Here is a 21,274-nt window from a genome sequence, read left to right as displayed (position 1 = left end):
CAGAACAAGTGACTGCAGATTCCAAACATTCAGTTTGCACATCAAATCCATGTTTGTGAAGTTTGGTTTAAGTTGGCTACACAAATTAACTGGAACCATATACGCCAAGAAAGTCTAAAACAAATTTATTCAGTTTATTCCATGTTTGGATTTGGATGAAGAGGCTGTAGAATATTTGTTGCATTATGCACGTCAAGCTGTTAATATCATTTCTCATCACACTGTTGACATATTTCTTAGTTTGAAAATGATATTCTTTCAAAACATAAAACAAGCATGTTCATTTTATGCTAAATGAAAACAAAAAATGTGTGTTTTACAACAAAAAGATATGAACATTCTTAAACTGAGAAGAAAAGCACCATAAAGTATTATTTTGCTTTAATTTTAAATCTCACAAAGAAAATCGCATGAGGTTTACATGGCAAGAAGCAGAAAACAATTTCAATATTGAAAACTGAAAAATCTTTGTGTCTCTTTTTAAAGTTATTTCTTTGTATTTTTTTTTTTGCATCATTTTAACTATCCAACTTTTACCAACCAGTGATTAATATACATACTGTATATATACATTGGTAAATCCCTTTAGATTGTGATTTATTTATTCTTTGTCTATGTCTGCATTAAAGATTTTCTCTGTCCTGAAGCGGCATCTGAAGCATCTACATGAAAGTCTCACTCTCGCCCTCGCTTCCTCTAACTTGCTTTAATCCAGAATAAATGGTTTCTAGGGGAGAAAAGAGCAGATGCTATCAAGCGTAAAGTTCACCACCATCAGTGCTTGTCTGAATGTGGGAGTTTGTACCATTACAGCAATAACAAAGCAAAGCGGTTAGATGTGAGGCGCCTAAAGCCTTCAGATAACTCAGAGAAATACTTGTCAGTTATTTGGAAAGCATTCAGTAATGCTGTGGTGCTTTAAGGTTATGCTAGGTTATGTCCATCTGCAGTGATGGCTGTGGACCAGATAGACCTTAATTGAAAAAGACAAGGTAATGCCCAGAATTAAGCAACAGCACACTCACATATGTTCCTGTTGTGCTAGATATGCCAAGGTCATGGTTCCCAGGGAACACAAATATTACATTTATATTGTGAATGTACTTTATGAGAAAATGGCAATTTCATAAAAATTAATGGTTTGATTCATACAAAAATATGCTAAAATTAAAAATAGTTATGAGAGTGCCTTGAGAGTGTGTTGGATGGAGAACATATGACATGAGACTCTTGCATTTGATTTGTCCAATTCTCAATCATTATACTGCTCTAATAATAGCACTGGGACAAACACACTCCAAGAAAGTCAGCTTGTTGTTTCCTGCAGGATCCAGGATGTTCTGTTGGTGTGAAGAGTCTTGGAAGAAAATTAAAATAGATTTGTGATCCCATAAAGTACATTTGACTTTACCGGCTTTGGGTTCCTACAATGCAAGGTATCTGTTAGTCACAGCTTCAGACGTCATACCCACAGACCATTTCGAAGTCGTCATCAGATTGGTTGAATTCTACGTGATGTTTTATTAACAAGTTTCGGGAGGAGCACGCGCAGATAATTAACGCAGCCACTTCATCATCAGCAATCACACCATCTATCCAATCAGCTCAAGAGAGAACCCCTATAAATAATCAAAGCAGTCTTACCTCCATCAGTTCTAGTCTTTCAGCGTTCGGTTCGCTCCTTTGCCATTATATCACAGACCCAATTTTTTCCAACCCGGTCTCATCAATCTGCGTATAAATAACACGAGTTTACACTTTCAAATTGCGTGTAATACATACGCCAAAGTCCACTTTTGCGTGCATATGACACGCCAATCCTCCCATTAACTTCAGTGGAGAGCAGATGCGTCCAAATACCACGCAGCATCTTCAGCGGCAGTGACGTCACCAGCGAGGCTCGGTCACGGCTCGGTTCACCTGATGCGCGCACACCTTCACACAGGTAAGTAAAGGCAACGCTCTTTTTATGTAACGAGATCACGTGTTTAACGGTATTATTTTAATTATTTCAGTGTTTCTGCATCACATTAGATGAGATAATGTGTTCAAATGAGTTGTTAGTGGAGCTAGCACAGCTGGTAGCCTGCCATTGACATTAGCCTAAGCTAACTTCTACTGTATATTATAGACCTGTTGCAGTTTTTAATAAATAAATAACACCGTTTCTAATCATGTTGTGACATGGGTCTTCAGCTTTTAGACATGGCTGATGACAACACAACAAATCAACCAACCCAGTATTGTGTGATAATTGTGATCATGTAAAAAGTTCATACATTTACCATATTTTTACCATAGTAACTGTTGCTCGACCATGTCATGTGTAGTCAATACACAGTAACTACAACATATACCATGCCTCTCATCACCGTAACTGTAGTTTTACTGTGGTATTTTTGTAGGTATGGTAGCCACAACACCTTTTCATGATTTTGCCATAGCAAATTAACTGTGTTTACTGTCTACTCTTTGTATGGGTTTACCACAGTAACTGTAGTTTTACTGTGGTATTTAAAGCACAATAACCACAACACGTACTATGAGTTTACCACAGTAACTGTAGTTTTACTGTGATATTTAAAGCACAATAACCACAACACGTATTATGAGTTTACCACAGTAACCATAGTTTTACTGTGATATTTAAAGCACAATAACCACAACACGTATTATGAGTTTACCACAGTAACCGTAGTTTTACTATGGTATTTGTAGATAAAGCATAGTTTTACTGTGGTATTTGTAGTTAAAGCACAATAACCACAACACGTATTATGAGTTTACCACAGTAACCGTAGTTTTACTTTGGTATTTAAAGCACAATAACCACAACACGTATTATGAGTTTACCACAGTAACCATAGTTTTACTGTGATATTTAAAGCACAATAACCACAACACGTATTATGAGTTTACCACAGTAACCATAGTTTTACTGTGATATTTAAAGCACAATAACCACAACACGTATTATGAGTTTACCACAGTAACCGTGGTTTTACTTTGGTATTTAAAGCACAATAACCACAACACGTATTATGAGTTTACCACAGTAACCATAGTTTTACTGTGATATTTAAAGCACAATAACCACAACACGTATTATGAGTTTATTACAGTAACCGTAGTTTTACTGTGATATTTGTAGATAAAGCATAGTTTTACTGTGGTATTTGTAGTTAAAGCACAATAACCACAACACCATGCTTTTACCACAGTAACTGTACTGTATACTATTTGTAAAGCAGTGCTTGCCACGCCTTTAATATGTTTTTGTGAAGTAATTCAATATTTTTTTTCTGTCTTGCAGTTAACGCCAGATCACATACTCCAGCAGCTCTTTTAAGAAGCCATCTCTCTCTCTCTCTCTCTCTCTCTCTCTCTTTCTCTCTCAATTCAATTTAATTCAATATGTGCTTTATTGGCATGACAATTGTTACAATGTATTGCCAAAGCGTAGTGTTTACTTTGAATCTAGAACAGATATATATGCAACAAAAACATGCATGTAGATACATTTAAAAAGTAGAACAAATCAACATTTTAGAATTCCATGAACAATTTAAAATTCAATGTTGTGTGTGTGTGTGTGTGTCTCTCTCTCTCTCTCTCTCTCTCTCTCTCTCAGCTTTTCCGTTCCTATTTTGCTGATCTTAAAGAAGCTGAACAAGTTCTTCAAAGATTCAACCCTTCACAGGTAATGTTGAACACATTTAGCTATAGCTGATTTGCTTTAATGAACGCATCCTTAATAATAACTTTCTTTACAGTCCTTCCTCTCAAATATTTTGGTCACTTTGGTCATGTTTAACACACTGTCTCAACATGTATATATTTCTCTTCATTTCAGCTGAAAGGGAAGACCAAAGGAAGGCCTGTCATGGGATTTGACTTTGGCCATCTTGTGTGTTACGGAGAAGACCAAAAGCTGCAAAGACAAATACTTCCAGTGGTATGTCTGTGTTGGTCTGAGCACTTTGACTAAACTGTACTGCAGTTACATTTGCACAGCATTTGATGTTTCTTTAACTTTGGTTTACGTAGCCCATCAGGACGAACCCTCAACAATGTGTCATGTAGAAGTAGTAATAATTCATACAATTTACCAAGTCAGCAAATTCATATGATATTGTACAAGCGTACTCATACAAAATTCTACCACTTTTACTCCTGCTGCTGTCATTGGCCAGTGCCTCAACTCTCCTGCAGAGTCAAGTCAAGTCACTATTATTTGTATAGTGCTTTTAACAATGCAAATTGTGTCAAAGCAGCTTTATATCAGCTTTACAGTATTTATATGCAGATTGTGCCCGTTGTAAGTAGTCAGAGTGTTTGTATCATAAAGTTTATTTTAAGTCCATTGGAATCTTTATTAATCTTTACAAATTGGTGCGGTCTCTTCCCGTTCTAACAGTACATGATACCTGTCCACACCTCAGAGTCTGCCTTTCTTTCCATGTTGATTTTTATTGAACATATCTGTCTAAGAAGCAAGAGTCTGGAAATGCTGTTTTAACTTGTTACGTGACAAATCAGATCTTCAGTTAATTTGGCCAAATCAGATCACTTAACGTGTTCACTGCAAGAACAAGAACTATAATGATAACTATTTTAGCATCCACACCAACAGACAATAATGTTCTGTTTATTATAACTGCACGCTGTGATTGTTGTCTGCCATTTAAATGCTCCAGCTCTTTAAAGTCTGGTGGATTCTGATTGGCTGTCAATGTTTTTATTGTTCATCAGCTGGAACAATTTGTTCTGAAAGAGTCAAAACAGATTCCAATGATATTGTTCCTCTGTGTCATTAAAGGTTAAATAGCTGCGGTATAGACTCATCCTTGGTGTGAAGATGCCTTTAAATTGCTTACAACAATACCGCCAGCATTTAATCATATTTAAAATAATTCATAATAATATAGCTTGCTATTGAAGAATACAGCTTTTTCCAATGCTGTTTTCCTCTTATTCTGTAAATTGTACACACAAAAGTCTGTTTCTCTTCATCTTATTCCTTTACTCCGTCACTCACTTACACATTCTTTTATACTCTATTGTAAGGTAGAAACTGAGAGTTTGCGTGATGGCCTTTTCTCAGACTCTGAATCTGATGTATACAGATGAACTCAGGAGCCTGCTAGAGTTGCCAGGGAACTTGAGCTTGAAGTATATAGTTATAACTGCTTAATTTATGTTTAAACAACAATAATAATTAAACATGGGGTCAATAGATATTTTCTTGTTTACAGCTAAAGACCAAAAACGTAAAGAAAATCGGTCACAGCAAGCCGGTCAAACCAGTCCTGTTGGGGATGAGGAATGAAAATGGCCTACACTTGTGCCCAAACAGAAAAGAAAAGTTGCACATTTCCACTGGTATGTATGTGTTCAAGCTATGCAGTATATGTGGTACAGCATTTGATGTTGATCTCTCAAAGAACTCTTCAAGTTAGACTCAGAAGTTGCCATTTTCATACCTTTTTATAGCTCCTACAATGAGCAAATCAGCTGTGCATCATCTCTGGGATTTGGGCAGGAATTGACTGAATATGGTGAGTACTGACACCGGCACCTGTATTCACCTACACTACTTCTCTGGAGTTATCATTGACTTATTGTTTTGTCTCTTTGTTTGAAGGAGGATGAAGCCAGTTGATGAAGATATAAATTCAATGGCCACCAAGTGAAGCACTGCTGCCTGAACCCATCAGATATCTGCTGTGAAGACTGCATTCACAAACAGCTCTACTGCGACAGCTCAGATGTTACGGCCCATAAAGAAACTTCACAACTGAACAACTGGAAGATAAGAGGAGGGATTCATTTAGGCCATAACTCAATCAAGAATCAATGGTAAGTCCAGTGCAACAATTAAAAATACTATATTTTGTTTATTGATTACCACACCCTAAATACATGTTTTGTCCCTCCAGGACATCAAGACCAGGTGGTGTGTGAGGAAAGCACAGAGGACTGTCAGAGACTCCAGCCACCCGAGCCATGGATTGCTCTCACTCTTAACCATCAGGCAGATGTTATCGCAGAACCTTCACCAGCAGACTGCAAGACAAGTTCTTTCCACAGACAATCAGACTGAACTGAACTCGTACCAGTAACACCACAAACAGCACACAACCTCATATGCACTGCACTCCATCAGTTACACTGACTGGACTCTGACTCACTATTATTCTGCACCCTGACAATCTGTTTGCAGTAATTCATGCCATACTGCACTGCAAAGATATATATGTACTGTGATTATTGTTTATTATTGTTTTCATTTCATGCTCTCTGTATAGAATAATGTTTACCATATATTGTTCTCTTTATGTATTGAGTTCTTATATATATATATATATATATTTGTGTTGCATATATATATTCAATACATGTCATCCATATTGTCATGCTGCAGTTTGCACAGAAGACTTTCACCACCTGTACACTTGCGTTCATGGTATTGTGACAATAAAGTGATTTGATTTGAATTGGTTACATGTCTTTTGTTCGTCAGTTGTACTGTAGGGTGCTGGGTAACAACTGAAAATTGTTTATGACATGGAAGAAGAAGATTGTGATAGGGACATGGACAAGCAAGCAAGAGGAAGAAAACCAGGAGAGCTCTGATGATGAGCAGGAAACTGAATGTGATTCTATGATGCTCAAGACATTTCACCATGCATGCATTTGGGTGGCTTCAACTGATTAAAATAATATGGTTGAAACATAACCCATTTTTATTTCCCTTGACTATCATGTCTTAATATGCTACTTTAGCTGTCTTTATGTAAATATTCTGTATTAGGGATGGTGTTTGGTAAATACACCATTTAATTTAGTAAACAATACATATAATTACTATGATTGTTTTAATTAAAACATGAACATTTACAAGAAGGGAATGCTGAAAGATGCATTAGAAGAGACTGCATGGACTATATTGCTGCAGGCACTTCTTGCACAACTGTACTCAGTTTACCAGGGAAAGATCAACATGAATCCTATACTGTATTATAAGCAAGATGAGCATGGACATTACTGATGTTTAGCACCTGAAGAGGACAAATATAAGACATTTATAACACAGAGATACAAATGAGGTCTTTTATATTATGAATTGTATGGCTTTTGCATCATAAACCACACACTGTCTGTACCTTGTCTTACTGAATGACACATTGGCCTTACGGTACAATGAAGTGTCACAGTATATATTAGTTGTTTAAATTGGTTTTCTTTGTTTACTGTCAACACTGTATTCTTGCTCCTGATCTAATGAAATAAATGGAGCACTTTCCAAATAGGCACTGATGTAGATTTGTTTGGGGTCTGTTCTTATTCTAAGATAACTATGACTTGCAACTTACATATTGACGAGTTACTGAAAAGACCATCTAAAAACTGTGACTCAGCACAGTTAGTTGTGATATTGAGAATAGATCTGTGTATGTTGTACTGCCCTTCCATCCTCAGGGGCCCAGCAGTGTCCCCTGGAAGAGCAAAAACAATTAACATTTCAAATGGCTGTAAATCAAAGTCTGATTATAGTTTTAAAGAGAAATTTGGCAAGACAACTACTTATGCTGTGTTAATTAAATAATGTTGGACAGAGTTTTCAAACATAATATGGAAAGGTGGTATAAAGGTGTTTAAAAGAGTGCTCTTAGTAAAATACCAAACTTCAGCCTGCCTCTTACATATGTCATAAATGTTTGCACAATGAACATGTTTAAATATACCTTTGTTCAAAAAAGATTGTATTTTCCCCCATTTTATTATTAAACATTTTAAACTACATTACCCATAAGCCTCTGCCATTCAAACGCGAAAAGCATGGCGCTGGTATTTGTAGTTTAATAAAGTTATGCTTAGGGTTAGGGTTACGATCTCGGTAAAGTGGTAATTTCTCACGACATAGCAACACTGCATTGTTAACTGAAGGTATTACTGACGTAAGAATGACAGCAAAACGTACTTTACAACATTAAGCTTTTTTTAATTAGGGTTAAAAGATAGTCCAATCACAGCGAGTTCTGCGACTGCCAAGGGCACTTCAAAGCCAATGGCAACCCAGTTGAGCAGAGGCGTCACACTTACTTGTCCATATATGGTAATTCGTAACAGAATCTTCCGGGATCTTGGGTTGAATGGACAGATAATCAGTTAAATGTTTATTTGTCTCCACTCATTATAAAATTACAACAACAGATTGCATCGTGTGGTTAACCTGATGTAGCAACAGATTTGTTGATTACAGTGATTTTTTTTTCAAACAAGAAATAGTTCCCATTGTACACATTGTTTACACTAATATTAATGTACAATATTTAAACTCAAAAGTTTGCTTACACTGTGTGAAAAACAAATAAGTCAAAATGTTTAATTTGCTTACAAAAAACCCCTCTGATAATTATTCAAAAATGCTATATTTTTCTACTATTCAATTTTGCTTCTGTAACATTTACAGTGTATTTATAGTGTATTAAAGGAAAACAATCAATCACGTTTCCTGGAAATGGACCCTACAAACTTGCCATTCTTAGATCTGCCAGTTGAACTATGCAAAAAAATAAATAAAATAAATCATGAATCACACATTTTGTAGTCATTTTACAACGTTTATTGATATATCAAACTTTTCCCATATAGTTCTCTCTCCAGTTTGTGCCACTATGGAGAAAAAAATGAAAACAAAAAAGCAGTTGATTATAAAAATGTATTTGCATGGAGGTAACTAAGAAATATGCAACAGAAAACCCCTTTAAAAAACATTGTCTATATTCAAAAATAAAAAGAGAATTTGTTTACAGAAAATGTTATAAGATAATAAAATAATATGCAAGGCTCCATTTGAAAAGTGCATATTTTCTTCTCTTTAACAAAACAAATAAAAAGGCAAAAATAATTAAAAACAATATTTCAATATTTTACAATTATTACCTTTAAAAATATATCTCCTGTAATCATTGTTTGCTACTATTGTGACTAAATGCAAGACAAATTAATGGTTAATATTAATTATAATTTTAAAATGATAAAAGTCAACCATTTTGAGCAAGAATATATATATATATATATATATATATATAGTGATAGTGACAGGAGTGCAGTGCTCACAGTAGAGACGGGAGTGTTAACTGTACAGGAGAAATTAATACAAGTATACATGCTAATATTGGAAGTTTGCAGTAAAGGACTGAGAGCAGATCTGCCACACGAGAGAGAGAGATGTGGAAGCTTTTGGAAGGGCTGATATTGTGGAAAGCTGATGGAGTAATCTGTGAAAAATCCTGCAAGACAGGAGGAGACAGAATTGAACACATGATGAATAATAAACACATTGACAACAACAAATGGTAGACAACAACATAATTGCAGCATGTATAACAGTAAACAGAACATTATTGTCTGTTGGTGTGGATGCTAAAATAGTTATCATTATAGTTCTTGTTCTTGCAGTGAACAGCTTTAAGTGATCTGATTTGGCCAAATTAACTGAAGATCTGATTTGTCACGTAACAAGTTAAAACAGCATTTCCAGACTCTTGCTTCTTAGACAGATATGTTCAATAAAATCAACATGGAAAGAAAGGCAGACTCTGAGGTGTGGACAGGTATCATGTACTGTTAGAACGGGAAGAGACCGCACCAATTTGTAAAGATTAATAAAGATTCCAATGGACTTAAAATAAACTTTATGATACAAACACTCTGACTACTTACAACGGGCACAATCTGCATATAAATACTGTAAAGCTGATATAAAGCTGCTTTGACACAATTTGCATTGTTAAAAGCACTATACAAATAATAGTGACTTGACTTGACTCTGCAGGAGAGTTGAGGCAATGGCCAATGACAGCAGAAGGAGTAAAAGTGGTAGAATTTTGTATGAGAACGCTTGTACAATATCATATGAATTTGCTGACTTGGTAAATTGTATGAATTATTACTACTTCTACATGACACTTTGTTGAGGGTTCTTCCTGATGGGCGACGTAAACCAAAGTTAAAGAAACATCAAATGCTGTGCAAATGTAACTGCAGTACAGTTTAGTCAAGGTGCTCAGACCAACACAGACATACCACTGGAAGTGTTTGTCTTTGCAGCTTTTGGTCTTCTTCGTAACACACAAGATGGCCAAAGTCAAATCCCATGACAGGCCTTCCTTTGGTCTTCCCTTTCAGCTGAAATGAAGAGAAATATATACATGTTGAGACAGTGTGTTAAAATGACCAAAGTGACCAAAATATTTGAGAGGAAGGACTGTAAAGAAAGATATTATTAAGGATGCGTTCATTAAAGCAAATCAGCTATAGCTAAATGTGTTCAACATTACCTGTGAAGGGTTGAATCTTTGAAGAACTTGTTCAGCTTCTTTAAGATCAGCAAAATAGGAACGGAAAAGCTGAGAGAGAGAGAGAGAGAGAGAGAGAGAGAGAGAGACACACACACACACACACACAACATTGAATTTTAAATTGTTCATGGAATTCTAAAATGTTGATTTGTTCTACTTTTTAAATGTATCTACATGCATGTTTTTGTTGCATATATATCTGTTCTAGATTCAAAGTAAACACTACGCTTTGGCAATACATTGTAACAATTGTCATGCCAATAAAGCACATATTGAATTAAATTGAATTGAGAGAGAGAGAGAGAGAGAGAGAGAGAGAGAGAGATGGCTTCTTAAAAGAGCTGCTGGAGTATGTGATCTGGCGTTAACTGCAAGACAGAAAAAAAATATTGAATTACTTCACAAAAACATATTAAAGGCGTGGCAAGCACTGCTTTACAAATAGTATACAGTACAGTTACTGTGGTAAAAGCATGGTGTTGTGGTTATTGTGCTTTAACTACAAATACCACAGTAAAACTATGCTTTATCTACAAATATCACAGTAAAACTACGGTTACTGTAATAAACTCATAATACGTGTTGTGGTTATTGTGCTTTAAATATCACAGTAAAACTATGGTTACTGTGGTAAACTCATAATACGTGTTGTGGTTATTGTGCTTTAAATACCAAAGTAAAACTACGGTTACTGTGGTAAACTCATAATACGTGTTGTGGTTATTGTGCTTTAAATATCACAGTAAAACTATGGTTACTGTGGTAAACTCATAATACGTGTTGTGGTTATTGTGCTTTAAATACCAAAGTAAAACTATGGTTACTGTGGTAAACTCATAATACGTGTTGTGGTTATTGTGCTTTAAATACCAAAGTAAAACTACGGTTACTGTGGTAAACTCATACGTGTTGTGGTTATTGTGCTTTAAATACCAAAGTAAAACTACGGTTACTGTGGTAAACTCATAGTACGTGTTGTGGTTATTGAGCTTTAACTACAAATACCACATTAAAACTACGCTTTATCTACAAATACCACAGTAAAACTACGGTTACTGTGGTAAACTCATAATACGTGTTGTGGTTATTGTGCTTTAAATATCACAGTAAAACTACGGTTACTGTGGTAAACTCATAATACGTGTTGTGGTTATTGTGCTTTAAATACCACAGTAAAACTACAGTTACTGTGGTAAACCCATACAAAGAGTAGACAGTAAACACAGTTAATTTGCTATGGTAAAATCATGAAAAGGTGTTGTGGCTACCATACCTACAAAAAATACCACAGTAAAACTACAGTTACGGTGATGAGAGGCATGGTATATGTTGTAGTTACTGTGTATTGACTACACATGACATGGTCGAGCAACAGTTACTATGGTAAAAATATGGTAAATGTATGAACTTTTTACATGATCACAATTATCACACAATACTGGGTTGGTTGATTTGTTGTGTTGTCATCAGCCATGTCTAAAAGCTGAAGACCCATGTCACAACATGATTAGAAACGGTGTTATTTATTTATTTAAAACTGCAACAGGTCTATAATATACAGTAGAAGTTAGCTTAGGCTAATGTCAATGGCAGGCTACCAGCTGTGCTAGCTCCACTAACAACTCATTTGAACACATTACCTCATCTAATGTGATGCAGAAACACTGAAATAATTAAAATAATACCGTTAAACACGTGATCTCGTTACATAAAAAGAGCGTTGCTTTTACTTACCTGTGTGAAGGTGTGCGCGCATCAGGTGAACCGAGCCGTGACCGAGCCTCGCTGGTGACGTCACTGCCGCTGAAGATGCTGCGTGGTATTTGGACGCATCTGCTCTCCACTGAAGTTAATGGGGAGGATTGGCGTGTCATATGCACGCAAAAGTGGACTTTGGCGTATGTATTACACGCAATTTGAAAGTGTAAACTCGTGTTATTTATACGCAGATTGATGAGACCGGGTTGATTTTTTCCCATCCAAACGACGTGACCTATACTCAAGATTTTCGGATCCTCTGCAGCAAATCTGCCGGCCCCAGGATCACTCCTCCTCCGCCAGTCATCGCCGCCGAGCCCCAGGCTCCATCGCGGCCGCCGCTCTGCTCGACCAGCCACAAGAATCCCCCGACACCGAGGTTTAACCTCGCCTCCACTGCCTAACTTCCATCTTCTCCAGCATCCTCGTATCATTCGGCTGCGCCAATAAATTCCTCCGATCGGAAGTGGTGAGTATTTAATCCAGAGGCAAACGCTGATGAATTCCGACGCTCCGTTCCCGCAGAGAACAAACAAACGGGTTTGTACGATCTATTCGTCACCCCGCAAATCAGCCAACCTCACTCCTAAATCCACTCCAGCCGCCAAGGCGACCAATAGATTGAGCAAGCCCCGAACTCGTCTCGCTTGACACCATCATTGTACCGCACAAAACCCGGCTTTCCGCGAGCGTCGGGTCGCAGAAACAGGCCTTCAACGAGCCTGGGCCGCACCCACTTCTTACCACAGCAAAGCCTCACTCGCTTCCCGCTTCGGCTCAGCCTTCACCGCGGCTCTTCCAGCCGCAGCGCCGCATGCAGCTGGGCCCCTAACTTCTGTTTCTAGACGCAAGCGCGAGGCTGCCTCCGCTAGCGGCACAGGCCACCAGTCTTGCCAAACAATGTTCAAGGTAAAAATCGCTAAAGGATATGTCATTTGTTGTTTCGTTGTTAAATGACGTCGCGACATCATCGGATGTTAATGTCATTACGTAATCATGACGCAAGTGCTTAGAATACACACTGAATTTGCTCTTATTTTCACCAGCATTTTACCCGTACTTTATCTGACTTATCCATTTATCAAAATGGAATGAGTGAATTATCAACAGTGTAACTTCTCTTCCACTGTTGATCTTAACCAGAAAACAAAATTTTTTCATTTGTACTTATGATTGTTCATTACTGTTGGTCCACTGAGATTAATTAAGGCGTACCATAAATAAGCAATCATTGAACAAGTGCAACCTGCAACTTAATTCATATGAAGTGCATATGCTAGGCACCTCCGTCAGTGTCTAACATTACCAGCTGATGCGCCGCTTAGCTGGCTAGCTGGTTCAATGTTTTCCTTTTGTGGGGTTAAGAGGAAAACGCATGCCTTTTACCATTTTTATCACTTTTAAGGGTTCCAAATAATTCTTAAAATGGCTACATTTGTTGCTAGTTGCTTTGAAAACAAGTTGCTAGGGTAGTCTGAGAAATTGTTAAATCCAGCAACACAATTGCTAAGTTGGCAATGCTGCAGACTACCCGGACATTTCAGCATGTCCCGCCAAAGTTACAAACCACTCCCCCTTTTTCCGTAGCTGACAGCTGCAGAAGCAAGCATGTGGCTGCCTTCGCTTGCAGACCCATCTCAAACATTCCTTCTACTTCCCCTAACCCTTTCCTTTTCAGCAGTCTCCAGATCCTGTAGCAGGTACTAACGCGAGGCCGCCTCTGCTAGCAGTGCAGGCTTTACAGCTTTTCTCTCCGAATGCCACAACAAATGTCTCCGCTTGTAACACAGGCCCTCACATGTCTTTTTGTCTCTTCCTCCTGTTAAGGGGTGGTCACACTGCTCTTTTCGCTCCATTGACTTCCATCCACACGAATGCGTCAGACCGGAACGCAAGCCCGTGCGAAAAGTTTTTGCATTTCGCTGCGTTCCAAAGTTCAAGCTTGGTGCACTCTGCCCTGCGAATTCGCATCACGTAACACCGTGAGACGGCAGATTGATACATAACAGCATGATCTCCTTTTAATTCAGAAAGAACATGAATTTTAAACTGCAGCGCTGCAGGAAAGTGGAGTAGATTGCATGTTTTTACATTTTAGATGTATTACAATTCGTTACATGCTGAATTTAGGTTTTTAAAGAAAGACGCTGCACAGCGTGACGTCATATCACGACCGTTGCAGCATGCGAAACAATTTCGCACAATCAAAGTCTAGTGTGACCACGGCTTTACTCCTAACCCCTTTCCTTTTCAGTTGCCTCCAGCCCCTATAGCAGACGCTAGCGTGAGGCTGCCTCCGCTAGTGGTACAGACCACAGGCTCTTCAGGATGTAACAAACTCCACTCCCTTCCCATGAATGAGCCACAGCAGCCGAAGCAATGACCTCCAGCTTCCATAGCAGACGCTAGAGTGAGGCTGTCTCCGCTAGCGGTGGAGACCCATCCATATCAAAGAAGCTCACCGAACCCTCATCAGCAGACCCCTTCAACGCCAGTCCATCCCGGTTCACTCGACCCTCGGACCCGCCACAGCCATCCTCTCTAACACCACCAAATCCACTCATAGCGGCTCATCTCCACTTCAACCATCCCAGCAACACCCCGCTCCTGCAAGAGACTTATCTGATTTTTCTCCACTGCCGCAGCAGTACTCGATTCTGCAGAAGCCTTCTCTCTTCAGATGCCGTAGCAGTGACCGCTTCCTCAGAAGCCTCCTCCTCTTTTCAGGTACTGTAGCAGTAACTGCTCCCGCAGGAGCTTGCATCCGTATTTCCTGCTTCCGCAGAAGCCTTCTCTTTTCAGATGCCGTAGCAGCGACCGCTTCCTCAGAAGCCTCCTTCTCTTTTTAGGTACCGTAGCAGTAACTGCTCCCGCAGGAGCTTGCATCCGTATTTCCTGCTTCCGCAGAAGCCTTCTCTTTTCAGATGCCGTAGCAGCGACCGCTCCCACATAAGCCTCCTCCTTTTCAGATACTGTAGCCGTGACCACTTCCACAGGAGCCTCCTCTTTCCAGATGCCGTAGCAGCGACCGCTTCCTCAGAAGCCGCCGCCTCTTTTCAGGTACCGTAGCAGTAACTGCTCCCGCAGGAGCTTGCATCTGCATTTCCCTACAGCCGTAGGAGAGCACGCTTCCTCAGTAGCCTCCTTCTCTTTTCAGATGCCTCAGCAGTGTCTGCTCCCGCTGGAGCCCTATCTGTTTTTACCCACTGCCACAGCAGCGACCGCTTCCTCAGAAGCCTCCTTCTCTTTCCAGATACCGTAGCCGTGACCATTTCCACAGAAGCCGCCTCCTCTTTTCAGGTACTGTAGCAGTAACTGCTCCCGCAGGAGCTTGCATCTGGATTTCCCTACTGCCGTAGCAGAGCACGCTTCCTCAGAAGCCTCCTTCTCTTTCCAGAGGCCGTAACAGTGCCCTGCTCATTTCATACTGCCGCTGAAGTGCCCGCTTCCGCAGAAGCCACATTCTCTTTCAGACGCCGTTGCAGTGCCCGTCACAATAGAAGCCACATTCCCTTTTCAGACGTTGCAGCAGTGCCCGCTTCCGCAGAAGCCACATTCCCTTTTCAGGCGTTGCAGCAGTGCCGCTTCCGCAGAAGCCACATTCCCTTTTCAGACGTTGCAGCAGTGCCCGCTTCCGCAGAAGCCACATTCCCTTTTCAGACGTTGCAGCAGTGCCCGCTTCCGCAGAAGCCACATTCCCTTTTCAGACGTTGCAGCAGTGCCCGCTTCCGCAGAAGCCACATTCCCTTTTCAGACGTTGCAGCAGTGCCCGCTTCCATAGAAGCCACTTTCCTTTGTTTTCAGACGCCGCAGCAGTGTCCGCTCCCGCAGTAGCTAAACTCTCTTCTCTAAAGGCCACAGCAGTGCCGTTACGCCAAGCGACGTCCAGCACCCCACCAGCATTAAGCTCTGCCGATTTTGGGGGATATCAACACACCTCTTTGGCTGCTGTCCCGTGCTTATTGCATCTTTGGGGGGAACGCTCTGGGTCCGGGCTAAAGGCAGAGCTCGGACCCCTCTCTCCGTACAGGGGAGTACCCTGGGCTCGGGGTGGCACCGAGCTCGGAGCCCTCTCCCTGGACAGCACGCCAAATACGCATAAACCTTTACCCAGTTTATTATATGTAAGTGTGAACTCGTGAAAGTATTTCCAGGAGATGTGTGTGTCGCGTTCTTTAATGTTCTACCTGGAAACAAAGATGCAGTGCTGCCACGCGTCTGTGCCATTCATTCACACAGAGTCACCCAGAACATGCAGGATTCATATTTAAATGGTATTTTTTTTTTGTGCTCAATATTTACAAAAACTAGTCCATTTCATGTTTTGATTTAAATGTAGTAACCTACTTTTGATGTATCCATCCAAAATTTGGCAAATTCCGTGACATTCCATCCATGTTTTCGGCATCGGGAAATAGTAGGGCCCTTAACTTAACTATCTGTTAGGAAGTTTGTCAGTTCAATAGTTCAAAACAGCAAATGCCTGAATAAATGTTTGAAAATGTTTTTTTATGGGACACTACACCCATAATGGAAAGAGACAGTGTTCACAGAATAATCCTGTTCAAATGTGCCATCTCTCAAACTAGAAGCACATGCTGTACACCAAATTATAGAAATACTCCAGGAACACAGTAGCATGAGATTTTTCGGTTTTAAAATATCTGGCTTTCTGGGATATTTGATTACATTTTCATTTTTGGTTGATCTCTATTTCTTAAATCTATTAAAACTCAGAATCAGTTTTTACCTTATGAATTTAAGTAATTTAAGTGTTTTAGAAATGTAAGTAATGCACATTTAAGTAATGTAAAAAACAGTTTTCATGGTGAAAAATTTACGTTTTACCAATTAAAAATGTAAGTAATAACTATTAAATACTATTTTTATATGATGAGAAATAATTGCAACTCAGGTCAATATTTAATCTCCATGCATACATTCATCTGATAGACTTGTAATAAGCTGGATAACATACAGTTAGACTGTCATTATTACAAAATGAAACATGAAACAAGACATCATTCAGCATAAACTTCACATGTATTTTGCTATTCAAATACACGGTAAGTGTTGAACATACATTAATATTATACTAATAACAAACTGAGGTCATACTATCCCTTACTTTTAGTGACTTTAAAATGCATTGCAATGGAATTCCAAGTAAACTTGAAATTAACCTTTATAGCACAGTTTAAGAAATCACCTTTTGCTAACACCCCCAGCATACTCAATTACCGAGAGAACATCAGACACAGACATTTGACCATTGGCTGAAGGAAACACCACAGACTGGATTCGAACCCAGGTCGCTGCCACACACATGCACTCGCTTTACCAGATGCGCCACCAAAGCAGACATGCACTGTGACGAACTTGTAATCTTTCTATACTGTTACAAATACTACTACACGTAAACAGTTTTTTTTCCATCAATGACAGCACAAATTATATGGATTTAAAGACTACCAATCGCCGTAAAGTCTTGATATAGGCGGTGCATGGAAATAAACGTAAAACGGCCGTCCCTGGCTGATGCGGGGCCCGGTGCGAGGTAGGGAGCGTTCACAGCGCGGGGCCCTGTGCGACTGCACCACTTGCACCGCCCAAAGGATGGCCCTGCCTGTATAGAACAAGAAAGTGCGTAGATATACAGGCCCTGCCTGTATAGAACAATTAAAGCTATAGGAAACAATTGGATAAACCGGAATTATTCTTGTTCATGCAATAAAACATAGACAGTTCTGTTTGTTGGTGGAAGAATGTGAACGTACTGCTTATGTGTCAGTGCATGCGGAAGGAATAAAACCATCTGAAACATCTCCACGCATTGTCTCTGCACGCTTCAACTCTGCATGCACTGCACAATTAAATGTTAATGGAAAATGCAATTAAATGTTTTGGAGGTTTGACAGTCTCGCAGTACGCTGCAGATTTATATGGTATGAATTGAAATTATTTTTATACGTTTTTCATGTAGTTAACGTCTCTGAATTTATTTGACATTTTTACTTTTTGTGTAGTTTTGAGGGCTGGTCAGGATCATTTTAATAATTCGCTTAATAATTCATAATATTTTGACAGCCCAAAGGGCTGCAGTCCACATTTCCAACCTCTTTCAAAGGTTTCGTCCAGTTAGTTTATATGGGTATGTATGTGTAAAAATCACTTTTAACAAGTTTCAAACATGTTGTAGATGGAATTAAGAATCTAACCAGTGTACTCTCTTAAAGATGAATATATATACAGTATTTTACAAATGAATTTGTAGTGCACTAAGTTTGTGCTTGATGAAAGCATGAAATAACTACATTTAGAATGTATTTTCAGTTAGTATAGACGTCAATCTATTTTTTGTATACTTATCGTGAAATAAATATATTTTAATTAAGTATATTTATTTTTCACTAGGGAATTGTTCTCTGTGATCTGTGAACTGTGTGTGCTGTTTTTTTATATACAGTATACAGCATATCTTCCCTGTCTACAGCACTGCTCTTATATGAGTAATAATGGCTCAAGGCCACTCTGTGTACAGCTGTCTTGTCAGGGAGGACATTCTGTTAGCGCAATGTTGAAAATCACGGTGGATTTTCATGAACAGGGCTCCCAATGCCACTTTTATCAAAAAAACAGAGTGCAGAATGTTCTCCTCAAGGACAACCTTTCTGTCTAGAGACAAGAAGTTCTGTCAGCTTTCATATTTAAGATGAGTTTCAGAGTTTATTTGTACACCTATACAGTAGGTGGTTTGACAGACTTAAGAAAAAAAGAAAAAAAGAAAACAATTGGTAAAACATGGTGTTCTCCAAGGTTGATATATACAGGTGCATCTCAGTAAATTACAATGTCATGGAAAAGTTCATTTATTTCAGTAATTCAACTCAAATTGTGAAACTCGTGTATTAAATAAATTCAGTGCACACAGACTGAAGTAGTTTAATCAAGTGAATTGGTGGGTTTTTGTTAAATGCAGGGCCGCTGCTGACCAAATGGGTGCCCTAAGCAGGATTGTATTGTCGTGCCCCCTCCCTCAAATATTATGGAAGTAAAAAAATAAAATAAAAAAAACTACTATAGGGGTCAAAATAGAACTTTAATAAAATATAAAAGTAAATAAATAAATTGTAATTAAATTCTATTATTTACAAATTACAATTGTAGCTCTAGACAGTTACCTATGGCAGTAATACAGTGGTCTGATTGATTTTATGGTCTCAAGCATTCAGAAATCACGCAAAAGAAAATTAAGCAGTTTTACCACGAAAACCATGATTCATTTTTGTAAGGGTTGTGATGTCCACATGTTTTTTTGTTGAAATTATAGCGGTTATGTCATCTATAGCAAAAAGGTGGCCAAAAATAAAAGATTAAGTGGATATCTGAATTAAATGTTTGGTCAGTAGCCTATTAAACAAGGATATGATCGTCCTGTAAGTATAAAAGCAGCAATTACCAGGCCTTTGGCTCCGTTTGCAGGCATTTGTAATAACATGTAATGCTGAAAAAAAACAAAACAAAAAAAACAATAGACACCGTCACAAAATTTGTAATGGTTTTACTGGTTATAATGGGACTTGTATTGGTTTTAATGGAAACTGTAATGGACCCTGTTGGTCTCTACTGGTAATTGGTCACCTTCTATTGGTGGCTGGCTTGTTAAAACCAATAAATCCTAATGGAATATGTCTCAAAACACACTACAGAAAACCATTTTTTAATGGTTTTAATGGTTAAAATTTGACGGTTTGTAATGGTATTTGTGATTTATTTGTGATGGTATTAGGATTTTCTGTGATGGTTCTATGTTTTAAATGAACTTTTCCACAACATTCTAATTTATTGACATGCACCTGTATACATTCAAGTCTGAAAATAATGATTAAGTTTCTATGCTTTTTTTTCTCAGAATGATGAGAATGATGTCAATCTGACAAATAAAATGTTATTTTGTTATAGTCGCTGTTTCACAATAAGTTCACAGTTACAGGCTTCAAAAGTTTTTAAAACTCAATATAAATGTTTTTTGTGTGTGTGTGTGTGTGTGTGTGTAGAATTATAACCAAAATCTGGACCCAAAAATCTGAGTCTACACTGAAAAATCTCATTTAAACCTGGATGTAAACAGAATGTTTTTTTTTTTTTTTTCGTTGTTTTTTTGAAAAATGTAAAACGAAGGCAATAATAAGATTTTTGCCTTCTTGATTTTCCCCAATTTTTCTCAATTGCTAAAACACTATAACCATGCTGCCCCGCTGCTTCCGTGTCTTCCTCGGACCCAAGTGGCGCGGCACAACTCGACAACAGACAACAATATAGAACCCATTATATATACTATCTACAGTGGATGCGGACAGTAAAGTGATGCCCCGGTATATTTCTGACGAGCAGATGTACTCCAAGCGCTCGCGCTGTTTCTGACACAAAGTAGCTACAAACGGATTTTCCAATCATTAGAAGCGATGTAACACGTCCTGTAGTCAGTCCCAATTAAGCTGTTGCGGCGTTGTAGACATGGTGTAGGGCAAAATGTGTCAATCCAAATGTAAGAAATGAGGAAAATAAAACGACCTCAGTATAATGGCGCCAAAGAGACTGTTACAGTAGTATACAGCAATTTTAAAAAATACAGTAAGTCTCTGTATGTGGGGTCTGACGTCACAGAAAATTCCCATAATGCAAAGGGTATTACAGTTATTTACTGTAAAGGGAATTTGCAGTATTACACTGGGTGATATACAGTAAATAACTGTGGAAATTACAGAAATGTCTAACAGTGTACATCATTGTCATGTTGCTCAAAATGTATTATATAGTTCTCTGTGCTATAGTCTTACCCCTCAAAACATCTAGTCATTAGTTCATCGTATAAGTCATTAAATGCAAAATGGTTGATCTAGTTGTCATAAACTGTCAAGCATATTTTCTACACATTTCTATTAGACTTTTTATAAATTTGCCATGAATTGTGCAAGTGAATCTTGACTTTCACTAATGAAGAGAATATAGATCAACCAATGACAAACCAATTCTCTGAAATAGCTCAAAAGTACATCTCATGAACCTTCAATTGGAATGCATATATAGACAGAGGACAACACAAGAGTTACAAATTCTTACAGTGGACTTTAAAATTGTTTTTA

The 21,274-nt window shown here is 38.4% G+C and overlaps 2 long non-coding RNA genes across 6 annotated transcripts in view; one reads left to right on the top strand and one right to left on the bottom strand.

Annotated features, from left to right (window-relative positions):
* The first annotated feature begins 1,522 nt into the window (after positions 1-1,522).
* Positions 1,523-6,677, top strand: LOC131547972 (uncharacterized). 3 transcript variants are annotated; one of them, XR_009273058.1, is made up of 7 exons: positions 1,523-1,945; positions 3,314-3,700; positions 3,854-3,955; positions 5,238-5,382; positions 5,494-5,558; positions 5,645-5,859; positions 5,940-6,677. It is a non-coding gene; the product is annotated as an uncharacterized LOC131547972 (long non-coding RNA). The 3 variants fall into 3 exon arrangements; XR_009273057.1 differs by having other exon boundaries at positions 3,861-3,955; positions 5,256-5,382; positions 5,940-6,676; XR_009273056.1 differs by having other exon boundaries at positions 5,256-5,382; positions 5,940-6,675.
* Positions 6,678-8,619: 1,942 nt separating this feature from the next.
* LOC131547977 (uncharacterized) overlaps positions 8,620-21,274 on the bottom strand; it is a 200,075-nt gene continuing 187,420 nt past the window's right edge. Inside the window, exons 1-4 of one of the 3 annotated variants that reach the window (XR_009273070.1) lie at positions 12,105-13,164; positions 10,350-10,738; positions 10,096-10,197; positions 8,620-9,299 (exon numbers count right to left, since the gene is read on the bottom strand). This is a non-coding gene — a long non-coding RNA (uncharacterized LOC131547977). Of the gene's footprint in view, positions 9,300-10,095; positions 10,198-10,349; positions 11,201-12,104; positions 13,165-21,274 lie in introns of those variants that run through there. The other 2 variants (XR_009273071.1, XR_009273069.1) reach the window with 2 other exon arrangements.

The sequence above is a fragment of the Onychostoma macrolepis genome, chromosome 10 (genome assembly GCF_012432095.1).
Source record: "Onychostoma macrolepis isolate SWU-2019 chromosome 10, ASM1243209v1, whole genome shotgun sequence".
NCBI lineage: Eukaryota > Metazoa > Chordata > Actinopteri > Cypriniformes > Cyprinidae > Onychostoma > Onychostoma macrolepis.
Note: the sequence above shows the minus strand (reverse complement) of the source record. Positions and strands in the feature narration are given on the sequence as shown.